Here is a 14,147-nt window from a genome sequence, read left to right as displayed (position 1 = left end):
GCAGGCAGTGAATAGCCAGGCCTTTCCCCGGGAAGGAACAACCAAGGGAAGGGCAGCATCCAATAAAGGAAAACATCCAATAAAGGAAAACCACCTATGCCAAGCATGGTATCCATCCACAGACAGCTGTTTTGGGGTTTTTGCCCCTCATCAGTGTGGAGTAGGAAACTGGCTATCAGGAGCAGTGCCTAGTAGAAAGACTATAAAGGCACGGATGATTGACCTCGTGGAGACCAAAACATCCAACACTGCGGAGACACCATCACGTGTTTCTCAACGCAGTGATCCAGAACATTGCCCCCAAATATGCAAATGCAAGTAGAGGAGCTGCGGAGACACCATCACGTGTTTCTCAACGCAGGCAGTGAATAGCCAGGCCTTTCGAAGGAACAACCAAGGGAAGGGCAGCATCCAATAAAGGAAAACATCCAATAAAGGAAAACCACCTATGCCAAGCATGGTATCCATCCACAGACAGCTGTTTCGGGGGTTTTGCCCCTCATCAGTGTGGAGTAGGAAACTGGCTATCAGGCCCACCGGGGGCCCCCATCTGCCGGTGCTGGTGTGATTTCCAAGGCAGAACAACGGATGGCGTAAATGCACATGTCCGCATGCTGCCCTAGCATCCAAGGGTGCTAATGACCCAGGATTCCTGGTGGACCCGTCCCACCTACTCTAACAGGTTCACAATGTTTCTGCTATCCTTTAACAACCCTGTTTGTATTCATATCCCTGTTTTTTGTTTGCTGCCCTGCCCAGAGCTCTGGTACGACCTCTTATGTTGAGCAAAGTTTGCCTATCTTGAAACTATGGAACATGTCTTTCCTTCAAGCACCGTACAAGTCAAATCCATTGCCACCCTAGGTTCCCACTGCCGTCCGATAGGCTTCTTGACTAGTGCACCTTTTACTCTGTGGACTTGAGCCATATATTGATCTCCGCTGGATCGCGGAACATTGTATAATCTATGGAGAAGAAAGAAATCTTACAGAATGTGGAAAATGCTACAACTTGATACATTGTACAATCTATATTGTCACAGGGAATGCAGAATTCCGAAAGTCTTCACAGTGTGACGGTGACTAACACAATACACTACTGATATTATGGGATGGATCTCAGCAGACTGACTGCATCTCCTATCACACTGACAACCCTAACCCCCAGGACCCATAAAGGGAGCAGTTAGCAACGCTGAACCATTGATCATGAATTTTGATCAGTCTCGGTGGGAAATGGAGTGTGTAATCTCAGAATATTACACTTTAATGGCCTTAATTAACAGCATGGTAAATGTAGCATACCGCATTAGGTGAAACTGGGCAGAAAAGTATCAAAAGTGTGTTCTTTCCGCTTGCTAACAAGCAGTTAACAGGTCAGTTAAAAGAAGTCGTAATTGAAAAGGTTCCTAACTGCACATTAAGTTGTAAGTGGCTGTAGTAGATGTCACCGAGGCGAAGGAAGCCGCATGAAATCACTCTGACAGGCAATATTTATAGCTGGGTATCCAGAGAGCATTGGGGCTCTGGTTATGATCCAATCATACACATGAATTTAAAAACAGCTTAATACATTAAGAACGTGACAATGTTATAACAAGAGCAGCCTTGTGGCATTTTTTAAAAAATACAAAACGTTAACATTTTTTCATGGACAGTTATATAATACAATTATGCTACCACTAGAGGGAGCTAAGGGGCTTAATGTTTATACACTGAGCTCCCCCTAGTGGTGGCTGCAGACAGAATCCAGGAAGCTCCACCAAGTGGTGACTGGAGATGGAATAGTATCATGTATCTCTGTATACAGGGAGTTTACCCTAGTGGTGGCTGCAGACAGGATCTTATCATGTATCTCTGTATACAGGGAGCTCCCCCTAGTGGTGACTGCAGACAGGAGCTTATGTATCTCAGTATACAGGGAGCTCCCCCTAGTGGTGTCTGCAGACAGGACCTTATCATGTATCTCTGTATACAGGGAGCTCCCCCTAGTGGTGGCTGCAGACAGGAGCTTATGTATCTCAGTATACAGGGAGCTCCCCCTAGTGGTGTCTGCAGACAGGACCTTATCATGTATCTCTGTATACAGGGAGCTCCCCCTAGTGGTGACTGCAGACAGGATCTTATCATGTATCTCTGTATACAGGGAGCTCCCCCTAGTGGTGGCTGCAGACAGGATCTTATCATGTATCTCTGTATACAGGGAGCTCCCCCTAGTGGTGGCTGCAGACAGGATCTTATATACAGGGAGCTCCCCCTAGTGGTGACTGCAGGCAGGATCCTATCATGTATCTCTTTATACAGGGAGCTCCCCCTAGTGGTGACTGCAGACAGGATCTTATCACGTATCTCTGTATACAGGGAGCTCCCCCTAGTGGTGACTGCAGGCAGGATCTCATCATGTATCTCTGTATACAGGGAGCTCCCCCTAGTGGTGACTGCAGACAGAATCTTATCATGTATCTCTGTATACAGGGAGCTCCCCCTAGTGGTGGCTGCAGACAGAGCACAGGTTTGTGTAAGTCAGGCGTGAGACAAGGAATAATAATAATAATTTTTCATAATAACTCGTTGTAATGGACATTACTCAAGAAGACACGATGGATTCTGACTTAAAGACGACAGTGGAGTCTGGCCTATTGGCAGGCAGAGAGGGTCCGGAGGAATTCTTTATGGACTGCAACCATAAACAGGAATTAGAAATGAACTATTTACAAGAGTTGCAGAAGCCCACTATAATGCATTTATCAAGAAACTGGAAAAGAAATTGGTTGTAATTCAGATAGATACACAACAAAAGAAAAAAGAAAAATTTTTAAGGGATAAAAAGGACTTTGAAATGGGACAAATTTTTACATGGAACAGAAATATGAGGAGGCATTTTCAAAGAAATCGATCAGTAAGGAATGCAAATAAGAGAAAGCCACAAAAGGATGGCTGGATTACAGACTCTGACTCCAGTGGAATAGAAGAGCAATTAGAAGGTGTTAGCACACCCACTACATCCCAGGGAGCAGATATCCCTTTAGAACGAAAACTAGACGAGGGGGCCGGAAACATAAAAACGCAAAGGAAACGCAAGCAGGTTTCGTGGAGGAAATAAAAACAGTTGACAATGGTCTTCAAATCTTAAATTTATCGAATAAAGTATTATCTGCAGATCAAGAGAGAGTATTGTCTTTCGGTTTGAATTTTTGTTTACCAGAGGAATTTAACATCACGGAATTTAAAATAGACCTTTTTAAAAGTATAAGAAAAATACATCTACACAAGTTTTTTGTCAACAATAAATATAAAAAGGCTGAAACATTTGCAGCTTCAACAGAAAGTCCTGCTTCAATTGGAAATTTGGGGTTCATAGCATGACCTCCACTAGATCGTGCCGAAATTGAAAATATATGGCAATTAGCCAATTTAAGTGAAGACGCACAAGAGTTGGAATATTCGAGTGCAACTACCATCACTAAATCATCTGTGGAACCTTTTAAAGGGGGAATTTGTTCGAGTTTCATGCCACCAATATCTCCTGGAAACTCGATAGACTTATTTCATGATTTAGTTCTAAAAGACATCGAGGCAATTTTGTATCGAAAACCTACAAAGAACTTATCACCAAGTGAGGAAAGAGCTCTCCGAGAGATGCAACAGTGGAAAGATGTGATCATAAGAAAAGCTGACAAGGGGGGCAACCTTGTAATAATGGATAAAAAGTATTATATCAATGAAGCCATGTCACAACTAAATGATAGAGCAACCTATATCCCCTTAGACACGAACCCTACTGCTAAATTTAAAGAAAAATTAAGATCATCGTTAAATAAATACGTAATGAAAGGTACTTTAACAAAAAATCGAGTGGAAAAACTCCTACCAGAATGCCCTACAACACCTCATTGGTATAGTATTCCTAAGATTCACAAAAACGCTACACATCCTCCTGGACGCCCCATAATTCCGGGGATCGGTTCATTAACAGAACCCTTGTCCCAATTTTTAGATTGGTTATTGAAACCCTTATTACAAAAAATTCCGTCTTTTGTTAAAGATTCTGGAGATTTCTTACTGGCTTTACAAATGATTGATTGGCAGCCGACTTTTTCTTTAGCTTCAGTGGATATCGTTAATTTGTACACGAGAATTCCGCAGATAAAGGGCATTGATGCGATATATGAAATTCTGTTAAATACAGACAAAGATTTTGATTTCATTTCTTTCATTTTAGAGAGTTTAGAGTTCGTTTTGTCGCACAATGCCTTCTATTGATAAATGGTTTTTACAATGTACAGGTACCGCGATGGGTACGCCCGTCACTTGCGTATTTGCAAACTTATTCTTAGTAGTCTTTGAGGGGAAACACATAACGTCAACTTCTAATCCATATTTGAAACATATGCGATTATACTTAAGATTTGCAGATGACATTTTTATCATCTGGGATGGTCCAAAAAGTACATTTGACAGTTTTGTGTCCCATATCAACGATATAAATGAAGATAACATGCGGTTTACATCTTGTTTTGGTGAAAATGAACTAGAGTTCCTGGATGTAAAAATCGATATATCCAACAGTAAACTTGTTACAAAAGTCTTTAAAAAACTGACGGCAACTAACAACTTGCTACATTTCAATAGTGCGCACCCATTTCGCACAAGAAAATCTATCCCCTATAGTCAGATGGTACGTTTTAGAAAAATAAATAATGACGAGGAAAATCTCAAGGAACAAATTGCTGAACTCAAAACATGCTTTTTGAATAGAAATTACCCTCCGCAGTTATTAGCTGAGACTGAATCTAGGGTTTATAAACTCTCCCAAGGATATTTGTTAAAAAATCGTAAAAAAGAAAGACGAGCCCAAAATAAATGCGGAGATCAACAGAGATTTACGTTCGCATTCACACATAGTCCAATGGACAAAGAGGTATATGCGGCCATTAGAAAAAACTGGCACATTTTACAAAATGATCGAGATCTATCAAAAATAACGTTAAATCAACCCCAATTTGCGTATAAACGCACAAAAAATTTGGGAGACCTCCTTGTTCACGATCGGCTGCTCCCAGAAAATCGAAACGGGTTAGAAAAATGTCAGCCTCAGGGGAATTATAAATGCGGCAATTGTAATTTTTGCCATCTCCATTTGGTGGACAATCCCATACGAGTAGGTCCGGTAACACATGTAGTCCATGACTTTATTTTATGTAAAAGCAAATATGTAGTTTATGTAATTTTTTGTCCCTGCCTGTTCTTTTATATCAGCAAAACAATCCGCCCATTAGTTACAATATTTAGGGAACATTATAAGTCCATCTCCTCAGGGAAAGGTTCCTTACGTTTAATTAAACATATACAAGAAAGCCATAATGCAAATCCTAATGTGTTGAAATTTGCAGGTTTGGAAGTGGTTGAAACTCCACATCAGGGCGGTAATCGCAATAGAGTCCTTCTCCAACACGAAGCGAGGTGGATACTAAAAACAAATGCTCAAGGTCCAATAGGACTTAATGATAAGCTTGATATGGCTAGATTTTTATAAGTATTGTCAGCTAATTCCATGTCTGTAATATAATGTGCTCATTTCTATTGCAAAATGTAAAATTTTATTGTTATTTGCACTTTTATATGTTTTTTTCACTGAATTGTCTGCGCCCTTAAAAGGGAAATTACATGTTTGATTTTGCACCTGGACCCATGGAAGCACATTTGTGCGAAACGGCCGTCGTCCGCTCCTCTGTCCCCGCACCCCTCACCTGTACCTGCCGCCTCTCCACAGATGTCTAATGCCACATAAAGCAAATTAAAGGACATAGTTTTTCAGCAATCTTGGGGTGAGTGCCACATCTTTTACGTGTTGTATAGCACAGAATCTTATGTATCCCTGTATACAGGGAGCTCCCACTAGTGGTGGCTGCAGACAGGATCTTATCATGTATCTCTGTATACAGGGAGCTCCCCCTAGTGGTGACTGCAGACAGGATCTTATCATGTATCTCTGTATACAGGGAGCTCCCCCTAGTGGTGACTGCAGACAGGATCTTATCATGTATCTCTGTATACAGGGAGCTCCCCCTAGTGGTGACTGCAGACAGGATCTTATCATGTATCTCTGTATACAGGGAGCTCCCCCTAGTGGTGGCTGCAGACAGGATCTTATCATGTATCTCTGTATACAGGGAGCTCCCCCTAGTGGTGGCTGCAGACAGGATCTTATCATGTATCTCTGTATACAGGGAGCTCCCCCTAGTGGTGGCTGCAGACAGGATCTTATCATGTATCTCTGTATACAGGGAGCTCCCCCTAGTGGTGGCTGCAGACAGGATCTTATTATCTCTGTATACTGGGAGCTCCCCCTAGTGGTGACTGCAGACAGGATCTTATCATGTATCTGTATACAGGGAGCTCCCCCTAGTGGTGGCTGCAGACAGGATCTTATCATGTATCTCTGTATACAGGGAGCTCCCCCTAGTGGTGGCTGCAGACAGAATCTTATCATGTATCTCTGTATACAGGGAGCTCCCCCTAGTGGTGACTGCAGACAGAATATTATCGTGTATCTCTGTATACAGGGAGCTCCCCCTAGTGGTGGCTGCAAATAGAATCATATCATGTATCTCTGTATACAGGGAGCTCCCCCTAGTGGTGGCTGCAGACAGGATCTTATCATGTATCTCTGTATACAGGGAGCTCCCCCTAGTGGTGACTGCAGACAGGATCTTATCATGTATCTCTGTATACAGGGAGCTCCCCCTAGTGGTGGCTGCAGACAGGATCTTATCATGTATCTCTGTATACAGGGAGCTCCCCCTAGTGGTGGCTGCAGACAGGATCTTATCATGTATCTCTGTATACAGGGAGCTCCCCCTAGTGGTGACTGCAGACAGGATCTTATCATGTATCTGTATACAGGGAGCTCCCCCTAGTGGTGGCTGCAGACAGGATCTTATCATGTATCTCTGTATACAGGGAGCTCCCCCTAGTGGTGGCTGCAGACAGGATCTTATCATGTATCTCTGTATACAGGGAGCTCCCCCTAGTGGTGGCTGCAGACAGGATCTTATCATGTATCTCTGTATACAGGGAGCTCCCCCTAGTGGTGGCTGCAGACAGGATCTTATCATGTATCTCTGTATACAGGGAGCTCCCCCTAGTGGTGGCTGCAGACAGGATCTTATTATCTCTGTATACTGGGAGCTCCCCCTAGTGGTGACTGCAGACAGGATCTTATCATGTATCTGTATACAGGGAGCTCCCCCTAGTGGTGGCTGCAGACAGGATCTTATCATGTATCTCTGTATACAGGGAGCTCCCCCTAGTGGTGGCTGCAGACAGAATCTTATCATGTATCTCTGTATACAGGGAGCTCCCCCTAGTGGTGACTGCAGACAGAATATTATCGTGTATCTCTGTATACAGGGAGCTCCCCCTAGTGGTGGCTGCAAATAGAATCATATCATGTATCTCTGTATACAGGGAGCTCCCCCTAGTGGTGGCTGCAGACAGGATCTTATCATGTATCTCTGTATACAGGGAGCTCCCCCTAGTGGTGACTGCAGACAGGATCTTATCATGTATCTCTGTATACAGGGAGCTCCCCCTAGTGGTGGCTGCAGACAGGATCTTATCATGTATCTCTGTATACAGGGAGCTCCCCCTAGTGGTGGCTGCAGACAGGATCTTATCATGTATCTCTGTATACAGGGAGCTCCCCCTAGTGGTGACTGCAGACAGGATCTTATCATGTATCTGTATACAGGGAGCTCCCCCTAGTGGTGGCTGCAGACAGGATCTTATCATGTATCTCTGTATACAGGGAGCTCCCCCTAGTGGTGGCTGCAGACAGAATCTTATCATGTATCTCTGTATACAGGGAGCTCCCCCTAGTGGTGACTGCAGACAGAATATTATCGTGTATCTCTGTATACAGGGAGCTCCCCCTAGTGGTGGCAGCAGACAGGATATTATCATGGATCTCTGTATACAAGGAGCTCCCCCTAGTGGTGGCTGCAGACAGGATCTTATCATGTATCTCTGTATACAGGGAGCTCCCCCTAGTGGTGGCTGCAGACAGGATCTTATCATGTATCTCTGTATACAGGGAGCTCCCCCTAGTGGTGACTACAGACAGGATCTTATCATGTATCTTTGTATACAGGGAGCTCCCCCTAGTGGTGACTACAGACAGGATCTTATCATGTATCTGTATACAGGGAGCTCCCACTAGTGGTGGCTGCAGACAGGATCTTATCATGTATCTCCGTATACAGGGAGCTCCCCCTAGTGGTGGCTGCAGATAGGATCCAGGAAGCTCCACCAAGTGGTGACTGGAGATGGAATAGTATCATGTATCCCTGTATATAGGGAGCTCCCCCTAGTGGTGGCTGCAGACATAATCTTATCATGTTTCTCTGTATACAGGGAACTTCGCCTAGTGGTGGCTGCAGAGAGAATCTTATCATGTATCTCTGTATACAGGGAGCTCCCCCTAGTGGTGACTGCAGACAGGATCTTATCATGTATCTCTGTATACAGGGAGCTCCCCCTAGTGGTGACTGCAGACATAATCTTATCATGTATCTCTGTATACAGGGAGCTCCCCCTAGTGGTGACTGCAGACAGGATCTTATCATGTATCTCTGTATACAGGGAGCTCCCCCTAGTGGTGACTGCAGACATAATCTTATCATGTATCTCTGTATACAGGGAGCTCCCCCTAGTAGTGGCTGCAGACAGGATCTTATCATGTATCTCTGTATACAGGGAGCTCCCTGTAGTGGTGACTGCAGACAGGATCTTATCATGTATCTCTGTATACAGGGAGCTCCCCCTAGTGGTGGCTGCAGACAGGCTCTTATCATGTATGTCTGTATACAGGGAGCTCCCCCTAGTGGTGGCTGTAGATAGAATCTTATCATGTATCTCTGTATACAGGGAGCTCTGTTATGACCCCAATGGCAGAGGGTCTCAGAAATAGTTTCTAAGTCTGCAAACACAAAAACCAGCTCATAGGGCAGTGGTAACTGATCTGACCATATATCTAATCCTAGCACCACAAATAACAGCAGCCGGGGAACGTGCCTACGTTGATTCTAGACGTCTCGCGCCAGCCGGAGAACTAACTAACCCTAGAAGGGAAAAGAAAGACCTTTCTTGCCTCCAGAGAAAAGACCCCAAAAGTTGGATACAAGCCCCCAACAAATAATAACAGTGAGGTAAGAGGAAAAGACAAACGTAAGGATGAGCTAGGTATTTAGCAAAGAGAGGCCCACTAGCTAATAGCAGAATATAGTAAGATAACTTATATGGTCAGCAAAAACCCTATCAAAAATATCCATGCTGGATATTCAAGAACCCCCGAACCGTCTAACGGCCCGGGGGGAGAACACCAGCCCCCTAGAGCTTCCAGCAAGGTCAGGAATCACATTTAGTACAAGCTGGACAAAAATGAGAGCAAGCAAATAACCCAAAAAACAAAGAAGCAGGACTTAGCTTAATTTTGCACGAACCAGGACCAGCAGATAGGAGCAAACAAAAAGGATCTGATTACAACGATGCCAGGCACTGGACTAAGGATCCAGGAGGTTTATATAGCAACACCCCTGGACTAACGACCCAGGTGGGTGCAAACTGAGGAAAGAAAATCCCAGAGTCATATCACTAATAACCACCAGAGGGAGCCAAGAAGTCTAATTCACAACAGTACCCCACCCTTAAGGAGGGGTCACCGAACCCTCACCAAGACCACCAGGGCGATCAGGATGAGCAGCGTGAAAGGCACGAACTAAATCTGCCGCATGCACATCAGAGGCAACCACCCAGGAATTATCCTCCTGACCATAGCCCTTCCACTTGACCAGATACTGAAGCCTCCGTCTGGAGAGACGAGAATCCAAGATCTTCTCCACCACGTACTCCAACTCGCCCCCAACCAACACCGGAGCAGGAGGCTCAACAGAAGGAACCACAGGTACAACGTACCGCCGCAACAAGGACCTATGGAACACGTTGTGAATGGCAATCGACACCGGAAGATCCAAGCGAAAGGACACAGGATTAAGGATTTCCAATATCTTGTAAGGACCGATGAAGCGAGGCTTAAATTTAGGAGAGGAGACCTTCATAGGAACAAATCGAGAAGACAGCCATACCAAATCCCCAACACGAAGTCGGGGACCCACACCGCGGCGGCGGTTGGCAAAACGCTGAGCCTTCTCCTGTGACAACTTTAAGTTGTCCACCACATGATTCCAGATCTGCTGCAACCTATCCACCACAAAATCTACCCCAGGACAGTCAGAAGGCTCCACATGTCCCAAGGAAAAACGAGGATGGAAACCAGAGTTGCAGAAAAATGGTGAAACCAAAGTAGCGGAACTAGCCAGGTTATTAAGGGCATACTCAGCCAACGGCAAGAAGGTCACCCAATCATCCTGATCTGCCGAAACAAAACACCTCAAATAAGCCTCCAGAGTCTGATTAGTTCGCTCCGTTTGTCCATTAGTCTGAGGATGAAAGGCAGACGAAAACGACAACTCAATGCCCATCCTAGCACAAAAGGATCGCCAGAACCTGGAAACAAACTGGGATCCTCTGTCAGACACAATATTCTCAGGAATGCCGTGTAAACGAACCACATTCTGAAAGAACACAGGAACCAGATCGGAAGAGGAGGGCAGCTTAGGCAAAGGCACCAAATGGACCATTTTGGAAAAGCGATCACATACCACCCAGATGACAGACATGCCCTGAGACACCGGGAGATCAGAAATGAAATCCATGGAAATGTGTGTCCAATGCCTCTTCGGGACAGGCAAGGGCAAGAGCAACCCGCTGGCACGAGAACAGCAAGGCTTAGCTCAAGCACAAGTCCCACAGGACTGCACAAATGACCGCACATCCCGTGACAAAGAAGGCCACCAAAAGGACCTAGCCACCAGATCTCTGGTGCCAAAAATTCCCGGATGACCTGCCAACACCGAGGAATGAACCTCGGAAATGACTCTGCTGGTCCATTTATCAGGAACAAACAGTCTGTCAGGTGGACAAGAGTCAGGTCTACCAGCCTGAAATCTCTGCAACACGCGTCTCAAATCAGGAGAAATGGCTGACAAGATAACTCCCTCTTTAAGAATACCAACTGGTTCTGCGACTCCAGGAGAGTCAGGCACAAAGCTCCTTGAAAGAGCATCAGCCTTCACATTCTTTGAACCTGGTAAATACGAGACCACAAAGTCAAAACGGGAGAAAAACAATGACCAGCGGGCCTGTCTAGGATTCAGGCGTTTAGCAGACTCGAGATACATCAGATTTTTGTGATCAGTCAAGACCACCACACGATGCTTAGCACCCTCGAGCCAATGACGCCACTCCTCAAATGCCCACTTCATGGCCAGCAACTCCCGATTGCCGACATCATAATTCCGCTCAGCAGGCGAAAACTTCCTGGAGAAGAAAGCACATGGTCTCATTACCGAGCAACCAGGGCCTCTCTGTGACAAAACGGCCCCTGCTCCAATCTCAGAAGCATCCACTTCGACCTGAAAGGGAAGTGAGACATCAGGCTGGCACAAAACAGGCGCCGAAGTAAACCGGCGCTTCAACTCTTGGAACGCCTCCACGGCTGCAGGAGCCCAGTTAGCAACATCAGAACCTTTCTTGGTCATATCCGTCAAAGGTTTAACAACGCTAGAAAAATTAGCTATAAAACGACGGTAGAAGTTAGCAAAACCCAAGAACTTCTGAAGACTCTTAACTGACGTGGATTGAGTCCAATCATGAATAGCTCGGACCTTGACTGGGTCCATCTCCACAGCAGAAGGGGAAAAAATAAACCCTAAAAAGGGAACCTTCTGTACTCCAAAGAGACACTTTGAGCCCTTAACAAACAAAGCATTCTCACGCAAAACCTGAAACACCATCCTGACCTGCTCCACATGTGAGTCCCAATCTTCAGAGAAAACCAGAATATCATCCAGATAAACAATCATAAATTTATCCAGATACTTCCGGAAAATATCATGCATAAAGGACTGAAACACTGAGGGCGCATTAGAGAGCCCAAAAGGCATCACCAAGTACTCAAAATGACCTTCGGGCGTATTAAATGCAGTCTTCCATTCATCTCCTTGCTTAATGCGCACAAGGTTGTACGCACCACGAAGATCTATCTTGGTGAACCACTTGGCACCTTTAATCCGGGCAAACAAGTCCGACAACAGAGGCAAAGGATACTGAAATTTAACAGTGATTTTATTCAGAAGCCGATAGTCAATACAAGGTCTCAAAGATCCGTCCTTCTTGGCCACAAAAAAGAATCCCGCACCAAGAGGGGAAGAGGATGGACGGATATGCCCCTTCTCCAGAGACTCCTTGATATACAAATGCATTGCGGCATGCTCAGGTACTGACAGATTAAATAATCTTCCCTTAGGAAATTTACTACCTGGAATCAAATCTATAGCGCAGTCACAGTCCCTATGAGGAGGAAGAGCACTGGATCTGGACACGCTGAATACATCCTGATAATCAGACAAATACTCCGGAACTTCCGAAGGAGTAGAGGAAGCAATAGACACCCGCGGGGAATCAGCATGAATTCCCTGACAGCCCCACCTTGACACAGACATAGCCTTCCAATCCAAGACTGGATTGTGGGTCTGTAACCATGGCAGACCCAAAACGACCAAATCATGCATTTTATGCAGAACAAGAAAACGAATCACCTCCCGATGTTCAGGAGTCATGCACATGGTTACCTGTGTCCAAAACTGCGGCTTATTTTCCGCCAATGGCGTAGCATCAATACCTCTAAGAGGAATAGGATTTACCAACGGTTCAAGAACAAAACCACAGCGCTTGGCAAATGACAGATCCATAAGACTCAGGGCAGCACCTGAATCCACAAACGCCATAACAGGGTAAGAAGACAATGAGCAAATTAAAGTCACAGACAAAATAAATTTAGGTTGCAAATTACCAATGGCGACCGGACTAACAACCCTTGTTAGGCGTTTAGAGCATGCTGATATAACATGTGTAGAATCACCACAGTAAAAACACAACCCATTCTGACGTCTATGATTTTTCCGCTCATTTCTAGTCTGAATTCTATCACATTGCATTAAATCAGATGTTTGTTCAGACAACACCACCAGAGGATTAGCGGTTTTGCGCTCCCGCAAACGCCGGTCAATTTGACTAGCCAGCGCCATAGAATCATTCAGACTTGTAGGAATGGGGAAACCCACCATCACATTCTTAATGGCTTCAGAAAGGCCATTTCTGAAATTTGCGGCCAGAGCACACTCATTCCACTGAGTAAGCACGGACCATTTCCGAAATTTTTGGCAATACACTTCAGCTTCATCCTGGCCCTGAGAAATAGCCAGCAAGGCTTTTTCTGCCTGAACTTCTAGATTGGGTTCCTCGTAAAGCAATCCGAGCGCCAGAAAAAACGCATCAATATTTGCCAATGCCGGATCTCCTGGCGCTAGCGAAAAAGCCCAATCCTGAGGGTCGCCCCGTAAAAAAGAGATAACAATTTTAACTTGCTGAGCTGGATCTCCAGATGAACGGGGTCTCAGAGAAAGAAACAATTTACAATTGTTCCTGAAATTCCTAAACCTAAATCGGTCTCCAGAAAACAGTTCAGGAATAGGTATTTTAGGTTCAGATATTGGACTACTGGTAACAAAATCTTGTATGCCCTGCACACGAGCAGCCAGCTGGTCAACACTTGTAATCAAGGTCTGCACATTCATGTCTGCAGCAATCACACGCCACTCAAAGGTAAAGGGGAGGAAGAGAAGGAAGGAAAAAAAAAAACTCAGAATTTCCTTTCTTATTATCCCACTTCTGCAATGCAATAAACATTCAATGTTGGGCCTGGCATACTGTTATGACCCCAATGGTAGAGGGTCTCAGAAATATTTACTAAGTCTGCAAACACAAAAACCAGCTCATAGGGCAGTGGTAACTGGGCTGACCATATATCTAATCCTAGCACCACAAATAACAGCAGCCGGGGAACGTGCCTACGTTGATTCTAGACGTCTCGCGCCAGCCGGAGAACTAACTAACCCTAGAAGGGAAAAGAAAGACCTTTCTTGCCTCCAGAGAAAAGACCCCAAAAGTTGGATACAAGCCCCCAAC

This window comes from Ranitomeya variabilis, chromosome 3, assembly GCF_051348905.1.
Source record: "Ranitomeya variabilis isolate aRanVar5 chromosome 3, aRanVar5.hap1, whole genome shotgun sequence".
Lineage (NCBI taxonomy): Eukaryota > Metazoa > Chordata > Amphibia > Anura > Dendrobatidae > Ranitomeya > Ranitomeya variabilis.
The sequence above is the reverse complement of the archived record's forward strand: the minus strand, read 5'-3'. Positions refer to the sequence as shown.